This window comes from Phallusia mammillata, chromosome 3 (genome assembly GCF_965637545.1).
Source record: "Phallusia mammillata chromosome 3, kaPhaMamm4.hap1.1, whole genome shotgun sequence".
Classification (NCBI taxonomy): domain Eukaryota; kingdom Metazoa; phylum Chordata; class Ascidiacea; order Phlebobranchia; family Ascidiidae; genus Phallusia; species Phallusia mammillata.
The window spans coordinates 3743569-3758007 of NC_137254.1; the positions used below are offsets into that span (position 1 = coordinate 3743569).

The 14439-nt window shown below is 34.4% G+C and overlaps 2 long non-coding RNA genes across 2 annotated transcripts; one reads left to right on the plus strand and one right to left on the minus strand.

Moving 5' to 3' along the window:
- The first annotated feature begins 494 nt into the window (after positions 1-494).
- Positions 495-8530, plus strand: LOC145219153 (uncharacterized). Its single transcript, XR_013857867.1, has 8 exons — positions 495-640; positions 6379-6461; positions 6844-6876; positions 7297-7343; positions 7531-7556; positions 7998-8033; positions 8222-8276; positions 8359-8530. It is a non-coding gene; the product is annotated as an uncharacterized LOC145219153 (long non-coding RNA).
- Positions 2190-3294, minus strand: LOC145218585 (uncharacterized). Its single transcript, XR_013857662.1, has 4 exons — positions 3236-3294; positions 3028-3119; positions 2866-2939; positions 2190-2413 (listed from the first exon to the last, which is right to left on the minus strand). It is a non-coding gene; the product is annotated as an uncharacterized LOC145218585 (long non-coding RNA).
- Positions 8531-14439: the final 5909 nt, after the last annotated feature.

Sequence of the window (14439 nt, forward strand, 5' to 3'; positions counted from 1 at the left end):
CAGTTGCACGAATAAGAAATGTTTCTGATAGATTGGATCATTGTGTGTGGTCAACATATATTTATGTACGAAGCACCTGCCATGTATATAGATATATTGTTATGTGTTGTTATTCGTTTTTTGATGATAATATTCTATACACGCCACGTAAACCACAGCAATGCGGTAACTTACGTGGGTTTAGTGACGTTCTAAATGACGCAACACAACGCACAGGAAAAGAGGCGTTGAATTCTCGCCGTTGTACGTTCCTCATTAGATAAAAAAACCAATCAGTCCAGTAACAGTAGCTGTTTGAAGTTTTACTGTATGTTATAGATGAAGAAGTTAAATTAGGGGCTAATGTCTATTTTGTAATGTAGTTTTTTGTGGCAAATAATGTCTGACATGTGTTTTGAACAAGTTTTATATTTTGTGTGCGGTATAAAAGCAATGTCGCACAGTAAAATCATGTTTTTGCTTGAACTCTGGACTTTGGCATACTTTGTAGAGTATCCCTACATTTATAGTGTAACAATCATCTATTGGATATAAACCGTTTCGTTTCAAAGTTTTGACTACTGCTTGTTTATCAACGTTTCGCCATAAAATGTTGGTGCTTCAAAAAAGTGGGATATAGGGGAATCATCAAACATAAAGGGTGAGTGATCGCGTGATTAGTTTAATTAGACCCTATTTGGTAGTTGTTACTAACGTGGTTTATGTCATACGTGTTGTAATAACGAAAGGTAGGGCTATTTTAGCCAACACAACGTGTAATTAGTTGCAGTTATTGATTTGATTTAAATTAAAAAATGCAGTAAAACCCAAGTATCACGGCTAGCATATATATATATTGGCAATTTTTCGGGTTAGCAGGCCATGGGATTTGCACAAAATCCAAGCAAAATGTGTTAAACTGCCAAAACAATCTGATACCCACCTTTGAAACAGAACCGAAAGCAAACTTTGTACTGATCAAACTATTCACGCACTAACGGCGTTGTGTTCCAGAAAGATTAAATTTATTTGCCTGTTGAGTTTATAAGAACCTTGAAAGAATTTCAAATAGCTGCGCGCATTCAAATGGAAAACCCGATGACATATTTATCTTTGGGAAAAGGTAAAATTGCAACTTAAATTGAAGGACGTGTTTCTATGACGACATATATTTTGGAAACGGCCAAATGAAAACATTTTTTTGCTGCGCGCACTTAGTGTAAGGTAAGGTTGGACCTAAATGATTAAAACCATCCCAGCTAACAATTTGACGTCGGCTCGACGTAGATTTTTGGTCAAGTTTGGTCGATAGGACGTTGCGACAAAACGTCACTTTTACGTAAAAGTGTCGACTCCAGAATACGTAGATAGGACGTTGGAAACTACGTTTTGCATAACGTAAACCCTACGTTCAGTTAACGTAACTACGAACGTTCTAAATTACGTTTCCAAAACGTAAATTTGCAACGTTATTTTTACGTAAAAATGTCGACTCCAGAAAACGTAGATAGGACGTTGTAAACAACGTAAATTCGTGATGTCTCAAAAACGTAAATCGTGACGTTTGTTTTACGTAAAAGTGTCGACTCCAGAAGACGTAGATAGGACGTTGCAGATAACGTACATTCGTGACGTCTTTAAAACGTAAATCGTGACGTTAGTTTTACGTAAAAGTGTCGACTCCAGAAAACGTAGATAGGACGTTGGAAACAACGTTTTGTCATGACGTTTGTTGCACGTCTATAGTTAAACGTCAATACGACCTCATTAAAACGCGTCTCCATGACGTTGTTGAATTACGTCAAATATGCCCTAAACCAAACGTAATAACGAACGTTCAAAATTACATTTGTATGACGTAACTCATGACGTCATTTTTACGTAAGAGCGTCTACTCCATCGAATGTATATATGACATGGTAATTTATGTCAATAATACGCACAAATAAACATGAGTACGACACCTAACAACGCTGATCCTAATTACGTGTTGAAATGTTTGCACTTTTAATTACAATGTTTAAAACGTTTGCAGCTTTCTATCTAACGCTAACAAACAAACATGCCAAGGAATTAAAGTAGGAATATAATATTGATGGTGACAAATCACAGTAGTACAGAATCAAAAAGGGTTAGCAGGAAACAGCAAAAAACGGCGAAAAAGTATGGCATTCACTGAACAATAGACAAATATGTATGACTCCTAAAGTTTTCATTGCATTGTGCTAAAACATTGCCTTATAATATCTGTTTGACATGGCTTGTTCATAATACAACACAATTATAGCAGAAACAAATAAACATTTCAAATAGTGCCAGTAAAATATAGAAAAATTCTAAATCAAAGTCCATGGCAATATCTGCCTTTAAAAACCAATCTTTACTTCTCACATCTGAAGTCAAGGATGTTGACAAAGATTTCCGCGCTTCCACTCTGCAAATCAAATTTGTCGATGAGATTAGTCCTTCAGGTATAATTTATTGCATCATATGTCAATTTTGTGAGTAAAGAACAACATGAGGTTGCAGATACAACTTTCACATTTATAACAATTTCTATGCAAAGGTATTAATATTTGACTGGTAAATGTGGTATTCAGGCAACTAGACAATCATTTGACCCATTTTGGGGATGGTGTGTCAATTGTTGTAAGGTAAACAAACAAAAACAAAATCTTATCTATTAAAGGTTTGGGTAGCAGGTGTTATCTAATTGTTTCAAACATTTTCTGCCAAAAGACCGTTTAAGGACAAACAACCAACATTTGACACTGTACACTGCGTCATATTTCAACACTCCAGCATACTAAATCAAGCAAATAGGACCAGAGCTTGGTCAGTCTTAGGGCCAGAATAAAATTAAGTTTGTACTGTTAATAAACTTACTTTGTATTCAGACTAGTTTTAGGTTTTTCTCTTCTGGTGCTTCAGGAATCCAGTGTTTTGCTTTGAACACCAGACTAAAATACAAAAAAAGTCAAATGTAAATACTCTGTACAAACTCAATAAGGTTTTGTTACACAAAATCTTCTGCAAGTAGAACTATACCTTTTGCTGTCCTTTGTTTGTTCCGATAATTTTAGTCATTTTCCAGAGAATATCGCAAGGAAACGGACCTTCCAGGTTTGCCAAGAGTATACCTAAAAATCACAAGCACTGTTGTAATTGTAATGTTCGTGCAGCAATGTTACACAGATTTTGGCTTTAGAGTGAGATTTGCACAAAAGAACTACACATAAATTAGTTTAAAACTTACTAGGATTTATTAAAAGATTTCGTCTTCAGTTTGCTTGCAGTCATAAGCCTCTAGTTTATAGTTGCCACTAGATTGGGGGCTTTAGACAGATTTTGCATTGTCACAAGTTTCCTTTTTTCTTCAACATCACTCCAAAATGTGTAACTTGTTGGCTAAAAAACAAAAACACAAGTAACTGGTAAATATAAAAAAATATTTCTATTTTTGGAAAGCAAAAGTGCCTCAATTCAAACAACTAAAATAGCAAATTAAAAAAAACTGTCTGCAACTACTCATTTATTGCACTACACTCTTTTTACTATATGACAGAATGAATTTGCAAACAGCAGCAAAATCCTTGATATACATGACCAGCATTAGATAATGATCATTTCTAACATATTTATTCTCATGCATAAAGACAAGAACAGCATGTAGGGTATTTTTTTGCATATTACAACATACATTGCATTCTGTATCATTTAGGCTAAACACTTATACAACTATTGGCTACTTAAAACTTACATAAAACTGAACTGATCCATCTGTAGGTGTTGCAGGGTCGTAAAGATACTTTTCACACATGGGTTGTTTATGTACTAATGTTAAGCAACCCTTTTGTGGTCTTCAATTATTTTGATTTTTTCTTTCCGATGACCAAAATGACAAGTATGTGTGTCTTCAGCACAAAGTAGTTTTATGACAAATTCACACAGGTTTAGAATGTACTCTGTAATGAATATTAACACTGCAATTGTAGATAAAAAATGATTTATTAATTATGATGGTACATGACCTAATTAAGTATAAGTGTATGTTAAATACAATCTATAATTTTAGTATTAAACTAAGTAATTTCAGTTGGCAACTTTTAACATAATGTATACATTATATAGCCTGCTTTCAAGAAAAGCAAACAACAGACAGACATCTAAAAAATAGTTCAACTTCAGGCAATTCAGGCCTACAGTCCTGTAAAACTAGGCGCAAAAACTAACATCTCTGGAATAACTTATACTCACACTCGAACTGCATTAATCGTGGGAATAAATAAGGAAACTAAATCAAAGTTTTACTGACTAACACGCATTATGGATTTCTGAAGTCCAAAACACGGACAACGCCTCTACACCTTTTGAACGAAGTACATCCATAACAGCGGGTTTTGAAATTTCAAAGTCCGAACCTGCGCGCCAAAATTCAAAATGTGCGCGAATATTTTGAATTTGAATGTTGCGATGTATGTCTTAACGATTTGCACATGTGTTTAAAAGAAAAATCGATCAGTCAAGTAATTATCGCACTAAAAATTAATTAAAGACTATATACAAGTTTTCTCATCAGAGCTCATATAAGAGCGGTTTGAAAACACTTTTAAACTGATCACCGAGCCCAAAATCAAACCTGTATGACGGATTTTGAAATGTAATGTTACGATCTATGGCGCAATAATTTATACATTTTCGAAAAAGAAAAGCGGTAAAAAGTTAAAAAAGACACGGAGGATCAATTGTAGAAACCTGCAATTTGGAAGTGACATTTCATAACATTGCAACATCAGTTTACTTGTCATATAACGGCAATAAAACGTTACAACTGACGTCGAAAACGGTTGCAGACAGGTTAAATTTGACGTCAGTGACAAACGTGAATTCTACGTCACGTATGACGTTTTAACATACTTGTATTGCAGTTTGTTGCAACATTACTAAACAACGTTAATAAAACGTTTGAAATGACGTCGAAAACGATTGTAAACTGGTTAAATTTGACGTCAGAGATAAACGTGAATTCTACGTGACGTATAACGTTTTAACATAGTTGTATTGCAGTTTGATACAACGTTAAGAATAAACGTAAATAAAACGTTCAAAATTACGTCAAATAAAGTTGCAGACAGGTTTTCTTGTAACGTCAATTTAAAACGTTTTTTTACGTTTCAAACCACGTCTGGAAAGGTTGTGTAAATGTTTTTGTCTGACGTTAGGTTTTACCAATCTTTAACGTCATGTATTACGTAACAAAAACTGTAGTAAGACGTGATTTGTTGACGTTCGTTGGAAAACATTCCCACAACATTTACTTTGTTCAAACAAATTGGTCCCGAACGTCGAAACTACGTTGTGTGTTAGCTGGGATGTACCTGACTGACTACACCGCTCGGGATAGATTGCCTTCTTCCCATTGTTTCTTAGTGTGTGACAAAGACGCATTCTACATTCATCTGTTCAAATGTAGCTTTAGTAAACATCTGGTCTAAATGTGTGATTGTGTTTAAATAAAACTAAAAGTAATGCGAGATTTGTTTTGACTGCTTTACGTACAGTATTGTTGACAGAGTTTTATAACGCCTTTAAATGTATATCAATGTAAAAGTTCTTGTCACACAGATATTTTATCATAAATTTACGACTTACTTCTATTATATATCTAACTTATTTACTTGATTTGAAAATAATGTTAAGTTGTTGTCATAAAGTTGTTCGTTTTTTTGGCATGTGTTAACACTGTAGAGCTGTTAAGACGATTTCTTCTGGTTTTCAACAAACAGCGTCAAAAGTTAGTTAATAATTAATCCCGGTGATACACCACTCCTCCCTCTATACTATTGTCACTGCTCCTGTATCAAGTCGTGTACAGAGTAACTAAGTAAACAAAAGCTGTGTCACCCTGCTGTGAAGCCGCCATTAAATCAAAAATAAAAGCTGATATACAGCACTATTCTCTAGGTGTTTGTAGCAAGCCAAATCTAAATCACCACAAAAATAGTTTAAAACACGACAGTTACAGTTAGTTATTATCAGCCTAGTTAATTGTTTACAAACTAAGAACTACGTTTTATTTTCATAGCAGAAATGTCGGCCCTTGCCCACACAGTCTTTCAAATTATATTTTTTGGCATTTGCTTTCAAAGCAGGCCCTTTCTGAACCTTTTTGTGAATTGAAGTCAAACGTTTACATTGCACTGTTTCAGAATTTTTTTGTCCTTTCAAAAGTAAAATATTAGGCAAGGTTAAAAAATGCAGACCGAACATATTTAAGTAAGGAAAGACTTAAATCTTTAATAAGTTTTTTATTTATTTTAAGCTTTATCCAAAGCACTTCTTATATTTTTTTGTATTTTTATACTTTTTATAACATTAAACTATTCCCATTTTGCACAGATTTTGTAAAAACAATAAAACATTGAATCACTGACATTGACTGCGAATTTTCATCTTCGAATTAAAGAAATATCAGATATGGCGTAAGTAGGCTATATGTGTCGTTACCGAATTAACAATTGGTATGTAATCAACAACTCGGTTACATAATTTATAATTTATCTTACCCGAGTAGCTTCCAAAGTAATTTATAGATATTAAGAACAATATAAGCATACAGTAGGGGTGATTATATGTTATCGCTTAAGTTCTTGTTGCTACTCTCTGCCTCATAGCAACTTACTGTCAACTGTATTTTGTATTTGTAATTTTGCGTTAATTTTTTTAAAAATTGGCAAAAAAATTTCTGATTTTTTATGTGCTTATTTACTAAAAATTGACGTCTTCGTTTTTGCTATAATGATTAATTGTTTTAAAAATACTTATACTAAACATCACTAAAAGAGTTTATTTTCAAACTCTTAGAAAAAAAAAGAAGACACCAAAGAAATCGACGAGGTACATATTCGTCGCGAAATCAAACAAAACTTTTTCCTATGTTTGAAGAAATCCGTTGATATTGCACTAGTGGTTGTTGTCATGGTATCTACATGTTCTGCACAACTAAATTTAGAAGATGTTGGTATTCCACATCAAAGCATGTCAGAAACATGTTTCGGTCCAATCATAGTGTTTGTCGCGAAGCAGGAAAAATCCAAAGGAAAGCAAATATATTGGACTAAATGTTTTCATACCAGACCCTATGGGCCTAACGGGAGTAAACATAATTAAGAATTATGCAAATTAAATAAATTTGTGAAAGTTGGTTGAATATGTTTTTGTGGTATGTGTGTTTTTGGTCATATCTTATATCTCCTATCTTATATGTGAAAACTTACTTACATTTAAAAAGTTTTTTTGTACTTTCCTGGTTGAAAGATCCGCTCAAAAGAAGACAAAAAGACCAAAGAAATCGTCCAAAGCAAGTATGTTATGAAATGATGTCTAAATTCACTATACACTCAAACTCAAATCATAAGTGTGTCAAAATATAAAATGTCCAAATAAATAAATAACGTTTAATTCTAATGGTAATATTCGATTTCACAAATTGTTTAACGCATGTGATTTTATTCTTATGTATCATAAGCTTTCAATTTTTGTCAAATTTAGCGAGAGGAATTGGTGCAGTAGTAGGGGTAAGTACAAAATTATTCGTGAAGTGAGTTTTAATATTTATCGTCATCGTCAATGAACATTGATTCCTTATTTTGTCTCATTTTTAACAATTACAAGTCAAATCTCTGCTACAAGATGCACAAACCATTTTCTTCGAACGAGTTGTTAAAACTGATTGTTTCAGGCCAAAAATGTGCCATGTGGTATGTCATAGCTCGGATAGATGCAAGGATTTGTTCAAAAACGTTTGTCTAGTTTCGTTTTAAAAAAACATTTTTTCGGTTGTCCTTATGGGGTCATGTTAGATGGCAACCCTACATATGATATAAGGTAGATGGTATTATAGAAAAAGATACGTAACTACCGGGGCATAAACGAAGCCATTTCTGGTAATATTTTTTTATAATAGTAGTAATATTTTTTTAGACGTTTATTTAACATCATTTTATTATGAATTTTAGAGTGGGATATATGTGACACCAGCTGCTCGTCGCAAGGTAAGAACAACATGGTAAATAAAACGTTTTGCGTTCAAAGATTAGGTTAAGTTTTTTTGTAAAACGGTACTCACAAAAAATTAGTGTTGCTCGTGTTTGTTAAAACAATGTATTCACTAGATAACATTTGTATTTAAATAACAACAGAACGTTTTCTATGCAAAACTTAATAGAATCTTTTTGTTTAGGCTACAAACAAAGTTAAGCAACTAGCAAATCAAAGACCACCGCCACGTGATATAGGTGGGAAAATTTGACCTCAACATAGCTGTATATGTTTGTACACACCACTTTGTTATGTTGATTTGTAATCGAAATATTTCAGCCCGAATTGCTTTTAACAATTTCAACCCAAGTGGACAACCAGCAAGATCATCGCAACAGAATGTTCAACGTAGACGAAATCAACGTAGATAAGTTCTATCTTGCACCAACTAAATCCTAATCGAATGTACAACAAAGACAATTGCATAATGTATTAATTAGAACTTTCTTATCGGAGCATTTCCAAATACATTACATAACATGTTAGCAGTGCGTTCGTGTGTTTTTAATTTGTTTTATACAGGAACATCAAACCTATTGTTCATAGTTCGCCAGGCCTATAAATCATGCCGAACTAGTCCGTGGCAAGGTGTAGGTCAAAAAACAGCCACCCGGTGGGATTCAAGCCCTAGACACGTGTCTTTAAACGCGTGTGTCCAAAATGTGGGTTGTTAATTCACCGTAGTCATACACTCCAGCGTTCGAATCCAATGCAAGAGATCGACAAAGCCACAGCGTATATGCTAAGTGGTCGGCCTGTACATTAATCATCCACTGGGTGTCCGCATTTCGCATCTATTCCGTGGTGGTCTACAGTATTATGTATTACTTTCCTATGCATATTTAACTTGTGCTAATAAAATAGATCTATGTATCATTCGACACAGAACGATTTCTGTGACAATAAACGTTAGGAAAATACTGACACTCTAGTCGACGTTTTGCAGAAAAATAAATTTGTGTCTTTCCTGATAAAAAATTATCATACCGCTGTAAATCTGAAATTGTTGTAGGGCATTTCAATCTTCGTATTGCCTCCACTTTTTCCGGCAAAGGCTTGGCCCCATAGCAGTGACTTGATGTCCATGAAAATCAATTTGTGTCTGCCCTAACCTGCAGTTAGAAGTGCTAATAACAAGACCATGGCTGTCCAATCTTTTGAATAGTTTTCGAAGATGATCGATATGATCACTTGAAGCTTTGTTGGTAAACGAGGTAAACAAACTCAAACGTCTGCTGAGTTTGCATACCACAATCCATGGCGCCTAACGTCGACAAGCAACCCGTTTGCATGCAAAAAATCAATGCCTAGGAAGGCCCGAGATTCATCGACTATTACAAATTTCCAAACAAATCTACCTATGATAAGATGAAAATTAAACTTTGAAGCCGTACGTACGTATAATGGTTCCACTGAGCGACGATCCCGTCCAGTTGCAGGTAGCACACTTATCACTGTCGATTAACAAGTTGACTCCTATGTTGCAGTCTGATACAAACAAGTTTTGGTTTTGCCTACTGACCGTCGCAGTCAATGTGGGGGGCTGGCTGGCTCGTTTCCTTGACAAATGTATGGTCGGTGGCAACGAAATGCTTTGAGTCTAAAGCACTGATGAAAAAAATACTATCTCCATGGCTTATGATCGCCTAATAAGACCAGCATTTCATCCATTAGGTCTGAGGGTTTTCGATTCCCTAAATCAGGGGAATTTAGACGACGAGCGGCTCTCTTTTGTTTTGAAAATGAATATGTTTCCAACAATTCCTGCTTAAGCGCTTTATATTTTGCGCTAAATATTTGTTACAACATATCAATCGGACTTAAAGCGTTAAATTTGAAGTCGGATGGAAGCAAATAGATTTTCACATGTCCCTTTAACAACAATCTTTAACAGTGTTTGCCTTTTGAGGATTTGTTTTACAGTTTTTATATGTTTTCAGTAGATTGGATTGAAACTGTAACAACAGCTAAATACAGGTACACTAGGTGATGCATTGAGTCGCCCATAAATTCGATTTGAACACAATATAGACACCGTTCTTCTTCATTGTAAGAAGCAATTCGAACTTGAAAACCAAATCCACCACGAATCACCTTGTTAGTTTTTGTTTTTGTTTTATGGCGTAGTAGGATAAAATAATACTGCAATAGACGACCATTTTCAATATTTTGTAAAACTTCATTATGCTTGTGACTGTTTTTACTAAACTTCTATTTAAATTTTGTCTGGTAGTTGTCATTAATTGTGGAAATTTAGCAAACGTTTTCAAAAACAGTTCATTTCAACTTGTCAGCTCAAACTTTTGGTACAAGCTAGTTTCTGTAAGTTGCTAACAATGTTTTTAACTCGTAATAATTCTTCTCAAAACTTAATTAGGAGACACATGCTACGCTAAACTCAAGTGTGCCAAGCACAAATGTGACTTTGGTGGCCATATAACCAACACACACACACACCCCACAATTTTAATTTGCATCTGATTGATTATATTGTTCTACAGTCATAGACACAAAACTCTTTGAACAGGTATTTTTCTAGCAATAATAAACATGAAATGTTGCATGTTGTGTATAGTTAGTTTTAATTTCTCAGGAACGTTTAACACCAACGTATTTCAGAATAAAACGCTACAAAATATGTTGTTTCTTGGTCAAATGCAAAACTTGGTAGTATTTTTAAGGGTTTTAATGTCAGGAGAACAATACAATGTTGAGTATTTGAGAAATTTTATCTACATACCAATTTGTTTAGATTTTTGATCTTGGGCAATTATGGCACACAGACAACCGGGTCCGAAAATGACAGCAGCAAGACGAACAAGCATTACAAGTTGGAAGATGTTTTAAGCTGCTTTATTGGCTCCATCTTTGTCTTCTGGAGTGTTTGCAATAAAACAGGTTTAACTTGGATATACATATATGTTATAAGCCAGGGGTGGGCAAACTACGGCCCGCGGGCCGCATGCGGCCCGGCAAAGGAGTTCATGCGACCCGCCAAGTGTTGGGAAATTTTAAAGAGAAAGTTGCCGAGCAACGCTGAATAGTATTATAACCACAGGCGTAGTTTTTAAAACCTACCGGGGATGTTTACGTGCTTTAACCTGTTGTTTCTGCCACGTTATCATGCACATATTCACTTAAAACAATTTCTTCGTTCGATAAAAGTAAAAGCTATTCACGTTTTTAATTACAGCCCACTTTGCATTGTTGACGCCAAAACTTTGGTCACTTTAGATCAAGTTTAGGTCGATGCAGTAAATTGCAAACAGACATTTAGAATCATTAACACAGACCACGACACTTAAGATGGATACTAAAAGCGGCTTGCTTTGTTTAATGTTGGCGCAAGGAATTTATTAACAAAAAAACGTAGTGTAGCCTATGTTGCAATAAATGCTTGTTTATTTTGAAACAATTACAAATGTAACGTTTCAACCAATGTTTGTGCAAACAAAGTCACAACAAACGTATTTCCACATAGCTGAAAATATACTATGTTAATATTTTGGGGTAAATCAGAGGTGCACAACCTGCGGCCGTACGGCCACATGCGGCCGCGGAGACGAGTTTGTGCGGCCGTGACAATGTATGTTAAAATACATGTACAGGCTGCCATGACGTAACTAAGTCTATATTGCCAAATATTTCGGTTTTCAAACTGCCAAAAACAGATTTCGTAGTGTTTTCTGTGTTTGAATATTGTAATTGAGTGTATTTAAATTGTGCAATCCATCTAGCACAGGCGACTTTTACATGTTATTGTTTCGAAAAAAATCAAAATGAATTTCGTTGCTTTCATTAGACTTAAAATTTAACGGGTTGAATTTTTGTGGTCTTATCCATTTTTACATCGTTATTAATTAAATGCTAAGGCGTTGATTTGAACCAAAGTGGCTAAACTAAACACAAAATGGCTAAACAACATCTTCGCGTTGTGAAGAAGGACACAATGTAACCAAATATTGTAAGGTACTACACGTGCGCACGGTGCTGCTGTTTTTAAATTGTATAATTGTTTAGTTTACCTGTTTAACATTTTCATAAGGCAAAAACTCAATGCAGAACATGGTTTAATTACGTTAAAGCAAACATTAGTTGTTATGAGGTTGGTTTTGTTCTGGTTGCAACTGGTGATCCGGGTTTCTACCCTCATCGCCATCCATATGCGCTGGTTCTTCTGCTGGGGGTCCATTCGGGTCGAAATTGTCAAATGCAAACAGGTCTAAAAAAGAACGGTTTCGTTTAACAAAAAATTGACAAAACAACGGTTTGGTTTAACTAAATTGGCAAAAAATTGTTTCGTTCAATTAGATTTACATGCAATCTTTAAGTAAATTATATTTCCCACCATGGTTTGGTCGGTTTTCGTTGTGAGGAGGTGGTCGGTTTACGTTTTGAAGAACTTCGACGAGATCGTGGACCTCAAAAAGAAAATTATAGGTTTTTGTGATTTATTTGTAATTCTTTAGTAAATAGGTTAGATAAACTGCCGTCCTGAAAACTGAAATAGTTTTCTATGAAGTAAGGTCATTAGAAGTTGCCTTTTCTACGGTTCAACTTCACCACCTTTATCGCCAAGACAAAATTTTACAAAAATATTATTTACAATACTAGGACTATGTTCTTTTTCTAACGATTTCACTAAATGTGTTTGGAATGATCCAAAACACAATGGCGGTTCATTGAGTTGTTTCGTGATTTATTATTATTTACGCAGGTCGTATGTTACTAGACTGATTTTAAATTTAACAGGTGGTAAAATTTTACAAATGATCAAAAGACTAAATAAGGATAAACTTTTATGCCGTATATATCCATCCATAGTTATTGGTTCGGGATGCTGCAAATAATGTGGATTAAAGGAAATTAGCACTTACAAATTTTTCCCAACGGTGTTACATTGTTTTACCACACAATGTACTTTTTACTTACTGTGCTTCCAAATGAAAAAACCTGAAAGAAATATAACACGGTGTTACGGCATTTATTACAACGTTCGGTCCTTTGCATATTGTTGGTTAATTCAGAAATTCTTTACTGGATAAATTCAATAACGTTTTCTCAAATATAAAAGTTTATTTGTTGATTGACGCAAAGTGTTTAGGTTATGAGTGATTTGTTTCAAGAATGTTGTTCGTATTATGCATTGTACCTTTTTTATCACTGATTCTGTACGGAATGGATTTTGAAACGAAATCGTGCCAATCTATAATTTGTTTAATTTAAATTACAGTATTGCGCAAAAATATCTTTATTTACACTTTTGTGTATTGGGTTCAACACCATACAAAATTGTTATGGCTGTTCTACACTATATCATTTTTACCAAAACGTACAAGCTAAACAATTTTATTACTTTGTTTGTCTGATTTTGTTGATTATTTGCAAACAATTCTAATCCATTAAAATTTTCCAACACAACATCAGTGGGAAACAAATATAAACAAATCTAAATTCTGCTGACAAACACACATCCCGAATATGAAATACAAAAGTCAATATTAAACGCTTTTTCGTTCAAGTAACATCTTAGGAAGTTACTTTTGTGATACACATTTTTTTCTTTCTAGGACCTAACACTACCATTTACGCTAAAAGTGTTTGACAAAATTCAAAATGCTTTGCTGGTTAATTCGGTTGTTTATATTTGGTTATTTACTGGAGGTCTCATGTCACCAGCTAGATTAAAATTTGAAGGGTTGGTCAACATTTTACAAATGATTAGTTAAATGAGGTATTGTTAATGGGTCGGAATGCTGCAAGTAATGCGGATAAATGGAAAGCAAAATCGTCGTTGGAATTAAAATTATGTCCTGACAGTATTGTATTTGTTATCAGAGAGTGTTAAATGTTTACTTACTGAAAGTTTTTGAAATGGCACCGAACTTCCCCGCGCCTGAAAGAAATAAAACACGGTGCTAAGGCATTTTTTACAACGCCCTGTTCCTTGCGGGTTTTAAAGCTCAGAAAAAATAAAACTTAAAAACAAACTAAATGCTCACTAAACAAAAAACAACAGACCTTTCAGTTTTTAATTTCTAAATTCATTAGATGTTAGAATTTGGGATGTCACAGATTGTTCGACTTTACATAAACCAGTCCCCAACGAGAGGGACCGCCCCATGAGGGCCCATGACAATTTACGCAACGGACATACAGCAAGACGACTTCCTAACATAAAAGACAAATACGACTTTCTCCATGTGCTTGTTGTACATGGATCGTGGCAATTTGAAACTTGTAACACCTTGAGAAGATAGGTGGATTCAATTAGAACTAAATACAAGCTTAACACAAGGTTCATACCATAGCTCTTAGTTATTATTTGTGTTATTTTTCTATCCAAACATCTCAAAAGTA